Raw genomic sequence first — 17032 nt, 5'->3', positions numbered from 1 at the left:
TCTGACTGTAGAATTTATTTTAATTAACTTTTAGAAAAGACAAATACATCATTTTTTGACATAATCTCCTTGCTTTTCAATACACTTTGTCCATCTGTCAACAAGCTTTCATATTCTCTCATTAAAAAATGTTTTAGCCTGAGCTGCGAGCCACGAATGCACCGCTGTCTTTACTTCTTCATCAGAAGTGAATCTTCGGGACTTCCTTGGTGACACAGTGGTTAAGAATCCACCTGCCAATGCAGGGGACACGGGTTCAATCCCTGGTCCAAGAAGATCCCACATGCCACAGAGCAGCTAAGGCCAGGGCACCACAACCACTGAGCCTGCGCTCTAGAGCCCGCAAGCTACAACTACTGAACCTGAGTGCCTAGAGCCCATGCTCCACAACAAGAGAAGCCACCACAATTAGAAGCCTGCACACCGTAACAAAGAGAAGCCCCTGCCTGCCAGAACTAGAGAAAGCCCATGCACAGCAATGAAGACCCAACATAGCCTAAATAAATAAAAAATAGTATAAAAACTATAAAAAAAAGTCATAGGGAAAGAAGCTAAAGCTCAGCCTTCAAAAAAAAAAAAAAAAGACGAAGAAGTGAATCTTCATCCTTGTAGGGATGCTTTCAGGGGACCAAACAGGTGAAAGTCCGATGGAGCAAGATGAGGGCTTTAGGGAGGATGCTTTAACACCTCAAAACGAAGTTTTTGCAGAGTGTCAACAGTGTGGGTAGAAGTATTCAGATGTGCACACCCTCAGACCACAAAAAATGAATCACCACGCGCTGCTCTTCTTTCATGCAAATCACAAGTGGGGCATCCATTTTTGCTTGCACCGCAGTTACAAATGAACTGATGTAACATGTTCACACCTGCACAGCAGCGACTGGGGAGACAGTAGCCTTGAACCAAAAGCACTGATGAGACAGTGCAGCCAACAGAAGTTTTCATATAATCGGAGTGCGGATAATTTTTGACTCACCCTTGAATTAATGATTACCAGATTTAGAATAAAGCTCAAATTTTAGGATAGCATATAAAAGTCTTATTGCCTAGCTTACCATCACACCATCAAGATACCCCATTCTTCTCTCCAGCTAAAGTGCACCATTTTGGGTTCCTCAAATGTGTAATGCTGTTTCATTCCACAAGAATTTAATACATGATGTACCCAACTGGCTTTGCTTCCTTTCTTCCTTCAAAACTCAGCTCAAGTGTTTCTTCCTCCAAGAAGCTTTCTAGATCCATGAAATATTTAGAGACCCTATCCTAATAATATCCCATACTTAACTCCTAATACTTATTACATTGTATTTAAATTGTCTATGCATGTACTCCTCAGTGACACTCATACTAAACACTATGAAAGCAAGACCTGCACATAACAGGTACTGCAAATCTTTGCTTCACTTACTTACTTGTTTTATTTTTTTAATTTCTGGATTGGCTACTATTTTTCAGCTACTCTGTTAATCCCTGGTGAACCACTGTGAATCAAACAGACATAATTTCTGCCTTCACAGACTCTCCAGTCTAGTTTTAGGCAAATTACTTAGCTCCAAGTACACTTACTTCCTCAAAGTCTCATCCAGACCTGTCTCTTATGCTCCCTATTTGAAGAATTCCAGTTGAACATGACTGCATTCACTTTGTCCATGGTTTTATAAATGTCAGCAATGCAATCCTAAACCATATTCTTCCCAGGTCAATAGTCATTTATCTGCAGGATTGTAGCTTCCTTGAAGGGCAGGACCCATGCCCCTCTTGTTGAAAACTGTACCCCCAGTGCCTGGGACAGTGAAATCCCCCATAAATGTTTGATGAATAACTTAAATTCAGACTAGACTAATATGAATATTTTTTTCCTTCACCTCAATCTTTTTTATACCAGTTTTTGCTACCATTGTACCAATTACCTCTTCAGGTTCAATGAACAGAACTGTCCTGAGTACTAATAGTAAAAGACAGCAACATTTTCTTCTCTATTGGGAGAATATTTTTTACACTAATAATGTGCTTTGTGTACATGACTGTGAGGACAGTCTGCAGTGAGCTCCTAGAATCTTGTCCTCTGTAGGTCATGAGCTTTCCCAGGCTCACCTACAACTCCCCTAACTGGAATTCCCTCCCTAAACTGTGGCTGAGTCATTTCCTCTCTTCAGTATCAACCTTTGAAACTTCCTGTTTGTTCTGTCCTTTTGTCAGTCTTGTTCATCCCTCCTCCACGCCCATTGATTCTCTCAGTTTCAGTATACTGCCGATGATCTTCAGGAATGCTTGCCCACCCAGTGGTTAAGAATCCAGCTGCCAATGCAGGGGACACAGGTTCGAGCCCTGGTCCGGGAAGATCCCACATGTTGTGGAGCAACTAAGCTCACGTGCCACAACTACTGGGCCCATGTGCTGCAACTACTGAAGCCTGCGAGCCTAGAACCTGTGTTTCACAACAAGAGAAGCCACCACACCGAGAAGCCCACACACTGCAATGAAGAGTAGCCCCAGCTTCCCACAACTAGAGAAAACCTGCACAAAGCAACAAAACCCAACGCAGCCAAAACAAAATAAAATAAATTTAAAACAAACAAACAAAAAGAATGCCTATTTATATCTTTAATCACTTTAGAATTTTAAGGTTTTTTTTTCACATTAGCTATTCTTAGACACCTGTGTGCTTATTCTACCTGACCTAAAAGAGATTTGTCATATTTCATGTGCATATATCAGCAAAAGTATATTAAGAAATTCTAGGCTTTTAAATACATTAGAGTGGTTCACATTCAGCTGCCTTCTTCCCAATTATTGCAATACCTGATGTACAGAGTGTTTTGACCCTGACTCTGAGAACTATGTGACTTCCTTCCCAGACATCATATTATTCATTGTACATATTTCTCTAGGTATCTTTAACAGATTAGGACCTTTTTTTTTTAAACATACCACAATACCATTATAACACCTATAAAACTAATGCTAATTCCATTATACAGTCTAATCCCTAGTCTACAGTCAATTTCCTGAACATCTAGTTTCATGCCTTGCTATGTACCTGACATCCTTCTAACAAAGAGTTCAGACTGGTTCACAATCACTGATCTAGTCATCTTTTTCCATCATCTGAAAAGATTGTGACAAGTATTCTTATCTCCATGAGGAGAGAAAGCTGAGATGATAGTTCTGGGTCACTTCTGCAGCCTTAGTGGAAAAGGAAGTGTTCCTGCTATTACATCAGTGAGTATACGTGTTTATTTGGAAACAAGAAAGAAAGTCTCCCTTCACAGTTCTGCCTCTTCCTGTCCTATCAGTGGATTCAATATTACTATTTCTGGCTCCCAAACCATTTTCACTTTTAAAATCATTTTTTAGATCGTTTTGGGGTGATTCAGTCACTTGGGGAAATTGCATAGTGTTTACATTTATAAATATAGAAAAGAAATGAATATTAGAGCCCGGAGAAGTATCTTTGAGAAGAGTTGGCACGTGTTCAAAAACCAAAGGAGCAAAGTGTATAGTGCAGATGGAACAGAAAAGGAGACTGCTTGGGACTTCCCTGGTGGCACAGTGGTTAAGAATTTGCCTGTCAATGCAGGGGACACGGGTTTGATCTCTGCTCCGGGAAGATCCCACATGACATGGAGCAACTAAGCCCATGGGCCACAACTACTGAGCCTGCACACCTAAGAGCTCATGCTCTGCAAAAAGAGAAGCCACCGCAATGAGAAGACCTCGCACCGCAATAGAGTAGCCCCCACTTGCCACAACTAGAGAAAACCTGCGCACAGCAACGAAGACCCAACGCAGCCAAATAAATTAATAAAATTCATTAGAAAAGAAAGGGAGCTTTGACCTGCACTGTGGTTTAACCTGCATAATAAGATCAGCTATCTACTTCTCATTAAAGCAGTTGCTTGTGGCTAAGAAAAGTATAGAAATATATGCAGGATACCTGAACTATTCAGATAGTATACTGTATGGAAAAGAAAAGGAAAAGGACCTTCACAGATTACAGAAAAATAGGCATCAAACCTTTAGGAAACTCTGCATGCTATATAAAATTCTAGTCCAAGTTTATTTCTGAATTGTCTCCTGGGTAATATGAGTCAGAAAGCAGTAGGCCGTGATAATATTGTGTAATAGCTAATGTGTAGAGATGTCAAAATTGAAAGGGGAAAAAAAAAAAAGGATTGCTTGGAGCCGAGTCCCTCCTGACTATTGGCTAAAAGTGAACAACCAGGTCTATAAACATGAGAACCAAATGACTGGAAAATGTGACTGAATGGGAAATTGCCAAAACTTTCCTAGGTAATAATTTAACAATCTTGGAAATATGGTTTGTCTCCTGTTCAAGCAGCAGGGGAAATGTTCAGAAGAATGGTACCAGACATGGACACCTTGCCTGGGAAATCTCTGCTAAAGACAGTGTTTTCTTTGGAAAATGGTTTAAATTTGGCAAACATTCACAAAAACTTATTTTTTTATAACAACATATTTTTAAAGATGGTAACCTTTAGTTTTGTCTATTAATAGACTAACCTAAAGTACATGGCAATTACCCTACAAAAAAAGATTAAAGAATTCCTTAGAGCATTTAAAAATAACTCCTATTGTTCCTTTCATATTATAGCTTTCAATATAGTAATCGGATGTTATAAATTGTGTTGTGCGTAGACTTTTTTTTTTTCTCTTTGGCCGCGCAGTATGTGGGATCTTAGTTCCCTAACCAGGGATTGAACCCATGCTCCCTGCATTAGAAGCCCCAAGTCTTAACCACTGGACCGCCAGGGAAGTCCCTAGAGTTTTTTATCTAACTTCTTAATTTGGATTTCAGTCATGGAAAAGTAGAAAAAAAAGTCTAATGAACTTCCATTTTCAACAAGTAACAATATTTTACCATTATTATTTCATCTATTCCACTTTTTTCCTGTGTGAGGAATTTTTTTTGACTATTGCAGAAGTTTAACAAAAAAGTTTAATATGAAACTGTACACTGCTCGATTTTTATATGATAGGAAAACAGGCGCTTTGGAAGCAATTGATTTCTTTGATGAACACAACCTTTGTTTGTACTCATTCCAAGGCTTCTGATATGATGATACTCTTTTCTTGTATTACTGCCCCATCGTTCTGTCAGCCACCAGTTGCTGTCTCTGCACATTCATCTATTGCAAGATTCATAAAGGAATCAAATCCCCAAAGATTCCTTGGACATGCCCACCACCATTTGATTTCAGTGATAACTTCTTGTCCATAAAATTTTCAACTCAGGAGGGTGAGCCTTGCTCAAGGCGTCTACTTAACAAGCTCAAAGATAACTTGAAACAGAATTTGTGGCCTCCCTCACACTTCCATGGCCTGGGAATATTTTAAAGTAAACCCCAGACATCATATTATCTCATTAGTACATACTTCTCTAGGTATGTTTAACAGATTAAGACCTTTTTTTTCGCCCCAACATACCATAATACCATTATCACACCTATAAAATTAATGGTAATTCCATTATACAGCATAACCCCTAGTCCATAGTCAATTTCCCCCAATTATCTAAAAAAAATGTTGTTAAGAGTTGGTGATTTCAAATCAGGATCCAAACAAAATCTATGTGTTTCTTTAATTGCTGTGTCTTTTTTGATTTGTCTTCCCCTCACACCCACATCGTCATGCCATTTTTTTGTTGAAGAGATGAAGTTATTTATCCTGTAGAATTTCCCACACTTGGCTGGTTGCATTTTTATTGTATTATTTAGCATATATTCGTTTCTCTTCTGTATTGTCTATAAACTAGAAGTTAGATCTAGAGGCTAGGTTTGATTCAGGTTTTACTGTTTTTGGCAAAAATACTTCTTCATTGGGGTTGCAATGTACTTTCTGTTGCATCACACCAGGCAGCACATAATGTCTAGTTGTCTCAATTTTAGTACTGTAATGTACTAAACTTGATCAGCCTGATCTAGTTATTGTCAGTCTTAGCTAGCTAGCTACCTGTCTTTTAACACATATATCGTGTTCTACTCTCAACAGTTTCTGCTCAACGCTGAGTCTGTCCTTCTATAAAAGAGTTTCCACTGGATGTTGCCAAGCTTTCGGGATCCTGGATGGGACCTTTCCTTGCACTCATTGGCAAAAGAGATCCTGCCAGGACTCTTCCCACTTCTAAATGTGGTACTTAGATTCCCTCCTGGGGTTCCCACCTCAAGGGGAGGGGGGTGCCCCTCCTTTGGATGATGACTTGGTGATTTCTGGTTTCCTTGGCTCTTTTGACCCTTACAAGACCATATTTTCAAACCTCCACTTCTGCTAGCGCAACTGTGGTTCCCCCGTTCTAGTTGCTAAGGGTAGTTAAGTGTTCTAGAGTTCCAGGGGATGTTTTTCACTTGGTTTTTAGTAAAGATGTTACTGTATAGTTTTTTCTTTTTTCTTTTTTTCCATCCTAGTGGCTCTCACTGTTTTTTGTGAGGGGATCCTGGGAACTTCCAAAACTGCTCCACTGCTATCACCACTCCCTTGCTCCTCTGCACTCTTGGCGTTTTAAAGTTTAAATTGCTGGTTAGTTAACCTAAATTTATTTATTAGAGCCCTGCTGTTGAAATATCTTGTTTGATCACTACTAAAATACTTGTGACATTTTTGCTATTCAGAGATGTGAGTTATAAGTGAGTGTAAATTAAGTATGAATATCCTCTGGGAACAGTTGGGCAGGCTCTTGTCTGACAACTTTAATCTCCTATTTGTATTTTCAGCCAGGAGCTGTAACATGTTGCTGTACTTTATTGTGAAATTCAGAAAAACAAAAAGTGGTCCTGGGCAAAGGGCAGCCAGGCGGGCCACCTGAAATGCTCTTTGTTTACCCTGACACCCGATCAGAAAAAAAATGATGCTAAATGCAGATGTGCATCTGCAAACTGAGTAGAACTAGATTTACGCTAGTGAATAGGGAGTCAAATTGTATGTCCAAGGTCATATTACAGCTGTCACTGAATTACTGGAATCTTGAGACAAACCTGGAGGTAAAGAGCAGTGGGTGAGAGCACAGACGCTGGAGCCTGGCTAACATGATTGGGTCCTTCCTCTGCCATTTTGCTTAGTGAACTTTGGCAAGTAACTAAGTTTTCATATCTGTGAAGTGGAGATAAAAACAGTCTGTAACTCATAAAGCTATTTTGAGGATTAAATGAGTGTAGGTAAAGTGTTCAAAACAGTGCCTGGCTGTTTGGTAAGCACTGTGTAAGTGTTTTCTGTTGTTATTATCTTTCTTCAGGAGTTGTTTTGTTGGGTTATTAGGACACCTTATCACAAAGAGTGAATAATGCCTCTCAGGTTATAGCAGTGGAGTTCTTTCATGACCACCATCAAACATCAGGAACATTAATTACTCATTTGAATTAGAGTCAATTGTGGCCATGTAACTAACGAAAACGATAGATCCTGTTGGTTGAGTAAACTGATCTCCAAATTGAAGTTTAATACAGTAATTTTTGTTTCATTGTTTCTTTTAAAGTGATGATCTACAAAATGGAGCCATAATTTTCTAAGTGATCTCTTCAGGACTGAAAAATGTTAATGTAGCTTTTAATAGTGCTTCATTTTAACTCAGGACACACTTTATTTAATTAGGAAGATCTTAAATAATAATTTAAATATATAACTGTAGTTTTATAGTATTATTTTCTTACATATTTTTTAGGAAAAAATCCACATGGTTAGTAATTTTTCCACTCAGGTAATGTAAACATTAGAGTAAAAGATTTTATAATGTTGAAGCAAGTTAATTGCAAATAAATTATCGAGTGATGGTTTTATAGAAACATTTTCCATAATTTGAGTATTGCACTTTAATTTGTCAACTTTTCTATAGACTTTATACTTCCATAGACTTTTTTCGGGGGTGGGGGGGTGGGGGCCATGTGGCATGTTGTATCTTTGTTCCCCCGATCAGGGATTGAACCTGTGTCCCCTGAAGTGGAAATGCAGAGTCTTAACCACTGGACCACCAGGGAAGTCTATAGACTTTTGTATAAAGTAAGATACCTCTGCATCCCAGTGGGGTTTTGTTTATTTGTTTGTTTCTTCTTTGTTTGATATAAAACTATAGGGGCCATCAGTAAATCAAATTTTGATTCTCAATTCCTTTAGTTTGATCTGAATTTAAAATCTGTAACATTGTATTTGACCCGGTAAGAGTGCTTACAGGCTTATCACTTGAATTCTAATACAAAGCTATTAGGAGATCACTACTCTTCCCAAGAGGTACAAATGTACAAGAATAATCTATCTTTGTATGTCTTTCACAGTTTTCATTGGAAATCAGATGTCCAAAAAGAATTAACAAAACCCAATTTAAGAAATACAGATTGGGACTTCCTTGGTGGTCCAGTGGGTAAGACTGGGTGCACATAATGCAGGGGGCCCAGGTTTGATCCGTGTTCGGGTAACTGGATACTGCGTGCATGCCACAACTAAGAGTATGCATGTTGCAACTGAGACGCGGCACAGTCTAAATAAATAAATTAAATAAATATTTTTTTAAAAAAGAAAAAAGAAATACAGAGTTAAATTTATCATAATCCAGAACATTTTGTTTGAGGTATTTTCAGTCTGAGAGGCAACTTGATACACCATTTTCTAGAAATGGGAAGTAATACATAATAACCCTGCTTCTCTGCTGGAGTTCCTCCTTATTAACACATGGTAACATCACAAGAGCAAATCCTGGGAGGAGCCCATCCATAGACCCCTAGAGCTCTGGTCCCTGCTTCCTCTTCTCTAAAATTAAGATATTAGATATCTTTGTTAATCCAAAAATTTGATGAAGATTTTTAGTCACTAAGCACAAATATTTAATTTGTATGGCTAATTTTAACCAAACAATTTGGAGTAAGATTAACCACCAGAGGTGTTTCTTCACTATTTCTAGCCCATGCCCATGTTTTGTCAAAGTAAACATTTAATTCCCTTTTTTAATGTTATATTAAATTTCAAAATGTTACCCTCGACATTAAAACCAAAAAGGGTATAATTTTAGAAGAAAAATTTTTATTTTTACTTTGAAAGATACCTGTTGTTATCGCCATTGTGTGTAGTAAGGGGAAGGTTGAGTCCGGTTACTTACCTAAAAGCAGCTTTTCTATTCTAAGAAGAGTGGGAGGTAAGATAACAACAAGAACAGACTCTATGAACTCCAGCCTCTAACATTTTGTATCTTTAAACTGCACAGCTCCCACCACCACCAGATCTGATAGTCAGCACCTCTCTGGCTAATGGATAGTCTATTCTCAATCCCTCCATCCCCCACTCCACACACACACAGATGACTAATGAATAAAAATAAAACAAGTACTTTCCAACAGACAATGTAATGGTCTATTTATAGTATATGAAAACTCCTCATCCTCAGTTTTGAAGTAGGGTTTTTCTCCCCTGCTTCAATCATATTGCTGTAAAGCCCTTAACAATTCTTCAGTTCATCCCCTGCCCCCCGATGTAGGATAGAAATTTTGAACATCTCCAAAAATACATCTGTCCTTTTAAGTAAAACTTCTAGCTTGTCTCTGCTTTTATTTATGTATTGATAAGTGTTTTAAATGGGTGTGAAGTGGTATCTTGTTGTGGTTTTAATTTGCATTTTCCTAAGGATTAATGATGTTGATGCACAAATAACCATTCTTATTTGGATTTATATCGTATATCTTAAACCAGAATTTGATGAGACTTTTTTTCCTTTTTGCTTTTTTTTTTTTTTTTTGCCATGCTACATGGCATGCGGGATCTTGGTTCGCAGACCAAGGATCGAACCTGAACCCCCTACAGTAGAGGGCAGTCTTAACCACTGGACCACCGGGGAAGTCCCGATGAGATTTTTTGATCAATTTACCGAAATGGCTTTAGATCAAGATCTGAGGGTTACATGAAGATTTTCATACATACTGCTAGAAAAATAGTAGACCAGACTATTAAGGTTTATTCTCAAAGTACTTTCATAATTTTTCTGAAAAATTGTTAGCCTCTGGGTTCCCACAAATCCTAAATTTGTTTGGAATTTAACATCTTAAAATGTTTTAATTATTTTAAAACTAAGTAAAATAGCAGCGCACATGCAAAATTAATCAAATGTGGTTGAAATAGTTCTTGAGTGACCCAGGGATTTAACAGAAAGTAGAAGTCTCAATGGAAGCTACTGAAAAATGTTTTCTGAATCGTAAAGGAGAGATTTAGAGAGAGAGGGGGGAGATGGGAAGTGAGGAGGAGAAATGGATGGAAAGAAAAGCAGATGGTGATGAGTTTCCTGAAGTCAGATTTCAGTAGTCTTAGAACAACAGTAGGAAGAATCTGTTGGGAAGAATATGCAACTTATACATGGAAGGAGGATGAGGAGGGAAGAGGAGGACTCTGTCCAGTGCTTTATGTTTCCTTCATCTTTTTTAGTCTTCACAGAAAGTCTGTGAAGCAGCTGCCTTTATTCCCAGTTGACAGGATGAGAAAACTGAATTATCGTAGAATTCCAGTGAATTCTGAAGCAAAGAATCCAAAACTGTTTTAGTGTATAAAAAAAGAATATATAACATATTTCAAACTCCGGGGGAGGTACTCCAAATTAGATGAAAATCTGCTACTGACCAGTATTATTTCCTCTCATTTAAGGATGGAGAAATTCAGAACTAAATAAATAACTTTGAGGCCTATGGAATGAATCAACATGGTGTGGCAAATCTGGCACTTGCATTTCCATGTTTCCTGAGCTAGGCCATACTGATTAGATTCTCTCAGCACATCCATTTTGAAAAACAGTACATATTTTACAGAAGTATGGCATTTAGAAATGCCTCAATAAATGAAACAGTAGTTTCATTATTAAAATAAACACTTCTTTTTCTTTTTTAATTAATTAATTAATTAATTAATTAATTTGGCTGCGTTGGGTCTTTATTGCTGTGCACAGGCTTTCTCTAGTTGCGGTTAGCAGGGGCTACTCTTTGTTTTGGTGTATGGGCTTCTCATTGCGGTGGCTTCTCTTATTGCAGAGCATGGACTCTAGGTGCTCAGGCTTCAGTAGTTGTGGCACATAGGCTCAGTAGTTGTGGCTCCCGGGCTCTAGAGTGCAGGCTCAGTAATTGTGGCGCATGGGCTTAGTTGCTCCATGGCATGTGGGATCTTCTGGACCAGGGCTCAAACCTGTGTCCCCTGCATTGGCAGGCAGACTCTTAACCACTGCGCCACCAGGGAAGTCCCAAACATTTATTTTTCAGTTGGCTAATTTTGTAAAATTATATTATGCAGCTCAGCATTTTTTAAACAAATTTTTTTGTAACACAAAAAGTAAGATATTTCTTAAAATCTGGGAAAGAAAGCAAAGTAAGAATAGAGAATAAAAATTGCCCCTAATCCTACCATCCAGATTTGAACAAAATATGTTTTGGTATAAATCCTTCCTTTTATGCTTATTATAGTAGCTCTGAACTTTGTATGATACACATGTACACATACGATTTTAGTAAATTTACAAAGTTTTGCAAATATTACCATGCAAATAAATCCAGTGTTTGAAGATTTTCATCATCCTAAAAAAGAAACCTCATCCCTATTTTCTCCCAAATCTTTCTTTCCTGGCCCTGTGTAACTACTAATATGCTCTTTATCTCTATAGATTAGCCTTTTCTGGGCATTTCATATTAATAGAATTGTGCAATAGCGTTTTGCATCTGGCTTCTTTCACTTAACATCATGTTTTAAAGGTTCATCCATTTTGTAGCATGTAGCAGTATTTTCTGCTGACTTGTTGAATAGTTTTCCCTTGTCTGTAGGTATTCCACATTTCTTTTAATCCATTCATTAGCTGGTGGACGTTTGGTTTGTTTCTACTGTTTGCCCATTAAAAGTAATGCTTTTATGAACATTTATGTACAAATTATTTTTGTGGACATATGTTTTCATTTCTCTTGGGTATATATTTAGAAGTAGAATTTCCAGATAATATGGTAAGTTCATCTTTAACTTTTTAAGAAACTGCCAGATTGTTTTCCAAAGTGGCTGATACATTTATGCATGATACAAAATTAATATACAGAAATCTGTTGCATTTCTATACACTAACAATGAACTATCAGAAGGAGAAATTAAGGAAACAATCCCACCTATCATCACATCAAAATTCCCCAGCAGTCCAGTGGTTAGGACTCTGTGCTTTCATTGCCGAGGGCATGGGTTCATCCCCTGGTCATGGAACTAAGATCCTGCAAGCCATGTGGCATGACAAAAAAAGAAGAAGAAGAAGAAGACACCAGTTCTTATCATTGCATCAAAAAGAATAAAATACCTAGGAATAAACCTACCTAAGAGGTGAAAGACCTGTGCTTGGAAAAACTATCAGACATTGATGAGAGAAACTGAAGATGACACAAACAGGAAGATATATTGTGTTCTTGGATAGGAAGAATCAATATTGTTAATATGACCGTACTGCCCAAGGCAATCTACAGATTCAGTGCAATCCCTATCAAAATACCAATGGTATTTTTCACAGAACTAGAACAAATAATTTTAAAATTTGTATGGAAACATAATGACCTCGAATAGCCAAAAAAATCTTGAGAAAGAACAGAGCTGGAGGAATCACATGCCCTGACTTCAGACTATACTATAAAACTACAGTAATCAAAACAGTATGGTACTGTCACAAAAACAGACCAGATCAATGGACCAGAATATAGACCCCAGAAGTAAACCCACAGATATGGTCAATTAATCTACAACAAACAAGGCAAGAACATACAATGGAGAAGACACAGTCTCTTCAATAAGTGGTGCTGGGGAAACTGGACAGCTACATATAAAAGAATGAATTAGAACATTCTCTAACACCATATACAAAAATAAACTCAAAATGGATTAAAAACCATATGGACCAGACACCATAAAACTACTAGAGGAAAACATAGGCAGAATGCTCTTTCACATAAATTGTAGCTATATTTTTTGAAATCTGTCTCCTAAAACAGAGGAAATAGAAGCAAAAATAAGCAAATGGGACTAATTAGTCTTAAAAACTTTTGCACAGCAAAGGAAACAAAAAGACAACCCACAGCATGGGATAAAATATTTGTAAATGATATGGCTGATAAGGGGTTAATATCCAAAATATGTTAACAGCTCATACATCTCAAAAAAAAAAAAAATACACAACTCGATTAAAAAATGTGCTGAAGACCTGAAAAGACATTTTTCCATGGAAGACATACAGATGGCCAACAGGAACAAGAAAAAGATGCTCAACATCACTAGTTTTTTTTTTTTTTTTTAGGCGCACGGGCTTAGTCGCTCTGTGGCATGTGGAATCTTCCCAGGGCAGGACTTGAACCCGTATCCCCTGCATTGGCAGGCGGATTCTTTACCACCGCGCCACCTAGGAAGTCCCAACATCACTAATTGTCAAAGAAATGCAACTTAAACCCACAATGAGATATCACCTCACACTTGTCAGAATGGCTATCATCAAAAAGAGACAAATAACAAACGTTGGCAAGGATATGGAGAAAAGGGAACTCTCATACACTGTTGGTGAGAATGTAGACTGGTACAGCCACTGTGGAAAACAGTATGGAGGTTTCTCAAAAAACTAAAATAGAGCTACCATATGACCCAGCAATTCCACTCCTGGGTGTATATCTGAAAAAAATAAAAATACTAATATGAAAAGATACATGCATCCCAGTGTTCATAGCAGCATTGTTTACAATTGCCAAGATATGGAAGCAAGCTAAGTGTCTATCAACAGATGAATAGGTAAAGAAGATGTAATATATATATATACACACAAATGAAATTCTGCCGTTTGCAACAACGTGGATGGACCTAAACAGTATTATGCTAAGTGAAATAAGTCAGACAAAGATAAGCACTCTCTTATCACTTAAATCTTAAAAATATGACAAACTAGTGAATAGAACAACAACAAAAAAAAAAACCAGACTCACAGATATAGAGTTACCAGTGGGGAGAGGGAAGGAGCGGGGGCAGATAGGGATAGAGGATTCAGAAGTACAAACTGTTATGTATAAAATAAGCTGCAAGGATATATTGTACAACACAGGGAATATAACCAAATTTTATAACTATAGAGTATAACCTTTAAAAATTGTGAATCACTATACTGTACACCTGTAACATATAATATTATACATCAGCTATACTTCAACTAAAAAAAAAGAAGTGACTGTAACATTTACATTTCCACCAGCACTGTGTGAAGGTTCCAGTGTCTTCACATCCTGGCCAGCACTTGTTATTTTCTGCATTTTTTGTTATAGCCATTCAAGTGGATGTGAAGTGGTATCTTGTTGTAGTTTTATTATTTTTTAATATATTTATTTATTGGCTGCGTTGGGTCTTCGTTGCTGCGTGTGAGCTTTCTCTTGTTGTGGCGAGTGGGGGCTACTCTTCATTGAGGTGCGCGAGCTTCTCATTGCGGTGGCTTCTCTTATTGTGGAGCACAGGCTCTAGGTGCGTGGGCTAGTTGTTGGCACATGGGCTCAGTAGTTGTGGCTTGCAGGCTCTAGAGGGCAGGCTCAGTAGCTGTGGCACATGGGCTTAGTTGCTCTGTGGCATGTGGGATCTTCCGAGACCAGGGATCAAACCCATGTCCCCTGCATTGGCAGGTGGATTTTTTTTTTTAATAACTTTTATTGAGATATAATTGACATACAATAAACTGCATATATTTAAAGTATAAAATTTGATATTTTTTTCTTATTAGTAATGTATATATGCCAATCTCAATCTCCCAATTCATCCCACCCCAACACTGCCCCCATCCCCGCTTTCCCCTTTCTCCCCTTGGTGTCCATATGTTTGTTCTCTACATCTGTGTCTCTATTTCTGGCAGGCAGATCCTGAACCACTGTGCCACCAGGGAAGTCCCTTGTTGTAGTTTTAATTTACATTTTCCTAAGGATTAATGATGTTGAACATCTTTTCATGTGCTTATTAGCCATTCATATATCCTGTTTGTTCAAATGTATTTTCAGATCCACTGTTCTTTTTTTTTTAAATTGAAGTATAGTTGATTTACAATGTTTCAGGTGTACAGCAAAGTGATTCAGGGTGGTATGTGTGTGTGTATGTGTGTGTATATATATGTATATTTTTCAGATTTTTTCTCCATTACGATTTATTACAAGATATTGAATATAGTTCCCCATACTATACAGTAGGTCCTCTTCGTTCATTTTTTAATTGTAATGCATATCTTCCTATTAAAAGTCTTTTATATATTCTAGATACAAGTCCTTTATCAGATACATGATTTGCAAATAATTTCTCCTAGTCTGTGACTTTTCATTTTCTTAATGGTATACAAGTTTTTCAATCTGATAAAATCCAGTTCTTCAGAATTTTTCCTATTATGGATTGTACGTTTGGTCTTAAATCTGTTTCTTCTAAAAGTTTTATAGTTTTACCTCTTACATTTAGGTCTGTGATCTGTTTTGAGTTATTTTTGTGTTTTGTGTGACATAAAGGTCTAAATGCACAGTTGTAATTTCTTGAGGTGAAATGAAATATTCTAGTCAGCTACTGGTAAATCCTTGGCAAAAGAATGATTCTCTGCCTCTTGGAAACATCATTGTATTCCAAGATATGTACAACTTTGAGAGAGACTGCCTGGGGCCATGAGGGATGGGGCTGCCACCCAAGCCAGCCAGATCAGCTGGATGAACCTGAGGTTCTGTAGGGTGACATGTCAACACAGATTGCCCTCTCACCCAGCACTCTGTGGATTAAGATCCATGACCAAATGAAAGAAATTATCTGTAATATCTGTGTTTCTGTTTACTCTCTTCCCTTACTATCTTGTACCTAGTGAGCACTCAGTTAGTGTTATTTGATATTTCATATGCAGAAAGGCAGACTTTATGACCTTGTAAGTGTGTACTTTGGTGAGTCTTAAACTCATTAACACTTTGATGCTCTGAGTATGGTCCCTGCCCCGACCTACCAAGTCAGATTCTGTATTTTAATGTGCTCCCCAAATGATTTATGTGCTCATTAAGTTTGTTGAGCACTGGTCTACAGTAGAGCAAACAACAGCCTGAAGACCAAATCTAGTTGCTGATTATTTTTATAAATAAAGTTTTATTGGAACAAAGCTTTACCCATTTCTTTACATATTATTTACATCACATGTGGCTATTTTCATCCTGCAGTGGCAGAGTGATTGAATAGTTGAGAAAGGGACCACGTGGCTCTCAAAGCCTAAAATATTATATCTGGCCCTTTTCAGAAAAAGTTTGCCAACCCCTGGGCTACGTAAAAAGAGGGAAAGTTCCCAAATGATGATATGTGGTACAAAGATGACTGGGAGATCAAGATGTTATCTAGGTCAGAACAGAGCCTGACAGACTGGCAGACTAAGCCATTTATAGAACTTATATGTTTATGCATATACACACACCTCATCTAATAAAATTAGCATCTCTTAGCTAAAAGAAAATAGGAAAGACAAGTATAATCAGTGAGAATGTTAATAAAAATGAACCTCATACCTAAACATCTATATTAAATTATTCTGATAAAATTAAGATATTTAATAAATATAACCAAATATAAATATACACACCAGCAAACAAACCCTCTTCACTTTGATACAAATACTTATATGTCTCTCTTTTTTTTATTTTAATAATCTTTTTATTTGGAATTATTTTATTTTGTTTTATTTATTTTTAGCTGTACTGTGAAGCTTAGGGCATCTCAGTTCCCCCACCAGGGATTGAACCTGAGCTGCGTCATCAAAAGCCCGGAATTCTAACCACGAGACCACCAGGGAACCCCCCATATTTGGAATAATTTTAGATTTATAAAAGAGTTGCAGAGATAGTACAGAGAACTTCTGTATACCCTCACCTATCTCCCCTAATGTTTTCTTCTCGCATTACCATTTGTCAAATCTAAAAAACCAACATGAGTGGCATTATCATTAACCAAACTCAGACTACTCACCAGTTTTTCTTTAATGTTTTAATAAGTTGTTTAAGGGATTTAAATTTTTTAA

At 37.4% G+C, this 17032-nt stretch overlaps 1 protein-coding gene and 1 pseudogene across 4 annotated transcripts in view; one reads left to right on the top strand and one right to left on the bottom strand.

Moving 5' to 3' along the window:
* The window catches only part of AP4S1 (adaptor related protein complex 4 subunit sigma 1), a 49639-nt gene that overhangs the window by 3369 nt on the left and 29238 nt on the right, over positions 1–17032 (top strand). The window contains exon 3 of one of the 4 annotated variants that reach the window (XM_057720930.1): positions 8283–8368. The exons of 2 other annotated variants lie outside the window; for them this stretch is intronic. The gene's annotated coding sequence lies outside the window, so the exon portion shown is untranslated. Of the gene's footprint in view, positions 1–6012; positions 6154–8282; positions 8369–17032 lie in introns of all 4 variants that reach the window. One more of the 4 variants, XM_057720928.1, reaches the window with a different exon arrangement.
* Positions 5059–5269, bottom strand: LOC130844773 (small nuclear ribonucleoprotein G-like; annotated as a pseudogene).

The sequence above is a fragment of the Hippopotamus amphibius genome, chromosome 2, assembly GCF_030028045.1.
Source record: "Hippopotamus amphibius kiboko isolate mHipAmp2 chromosome 2, mHipAmp2.hap2, whole genome shotgun sequence".
Classification (NCBI taxonomy): domain Eukaryota; kingdom Metazoa; phylum Chordata; class Mammalia; order Artiodactyla; family Hippopotamidae; genus Hippopotamus; species Hippopotamus amphibius.
This window is presented reverse-complemented; position numbering and strand designations above follow the sequence as displayed.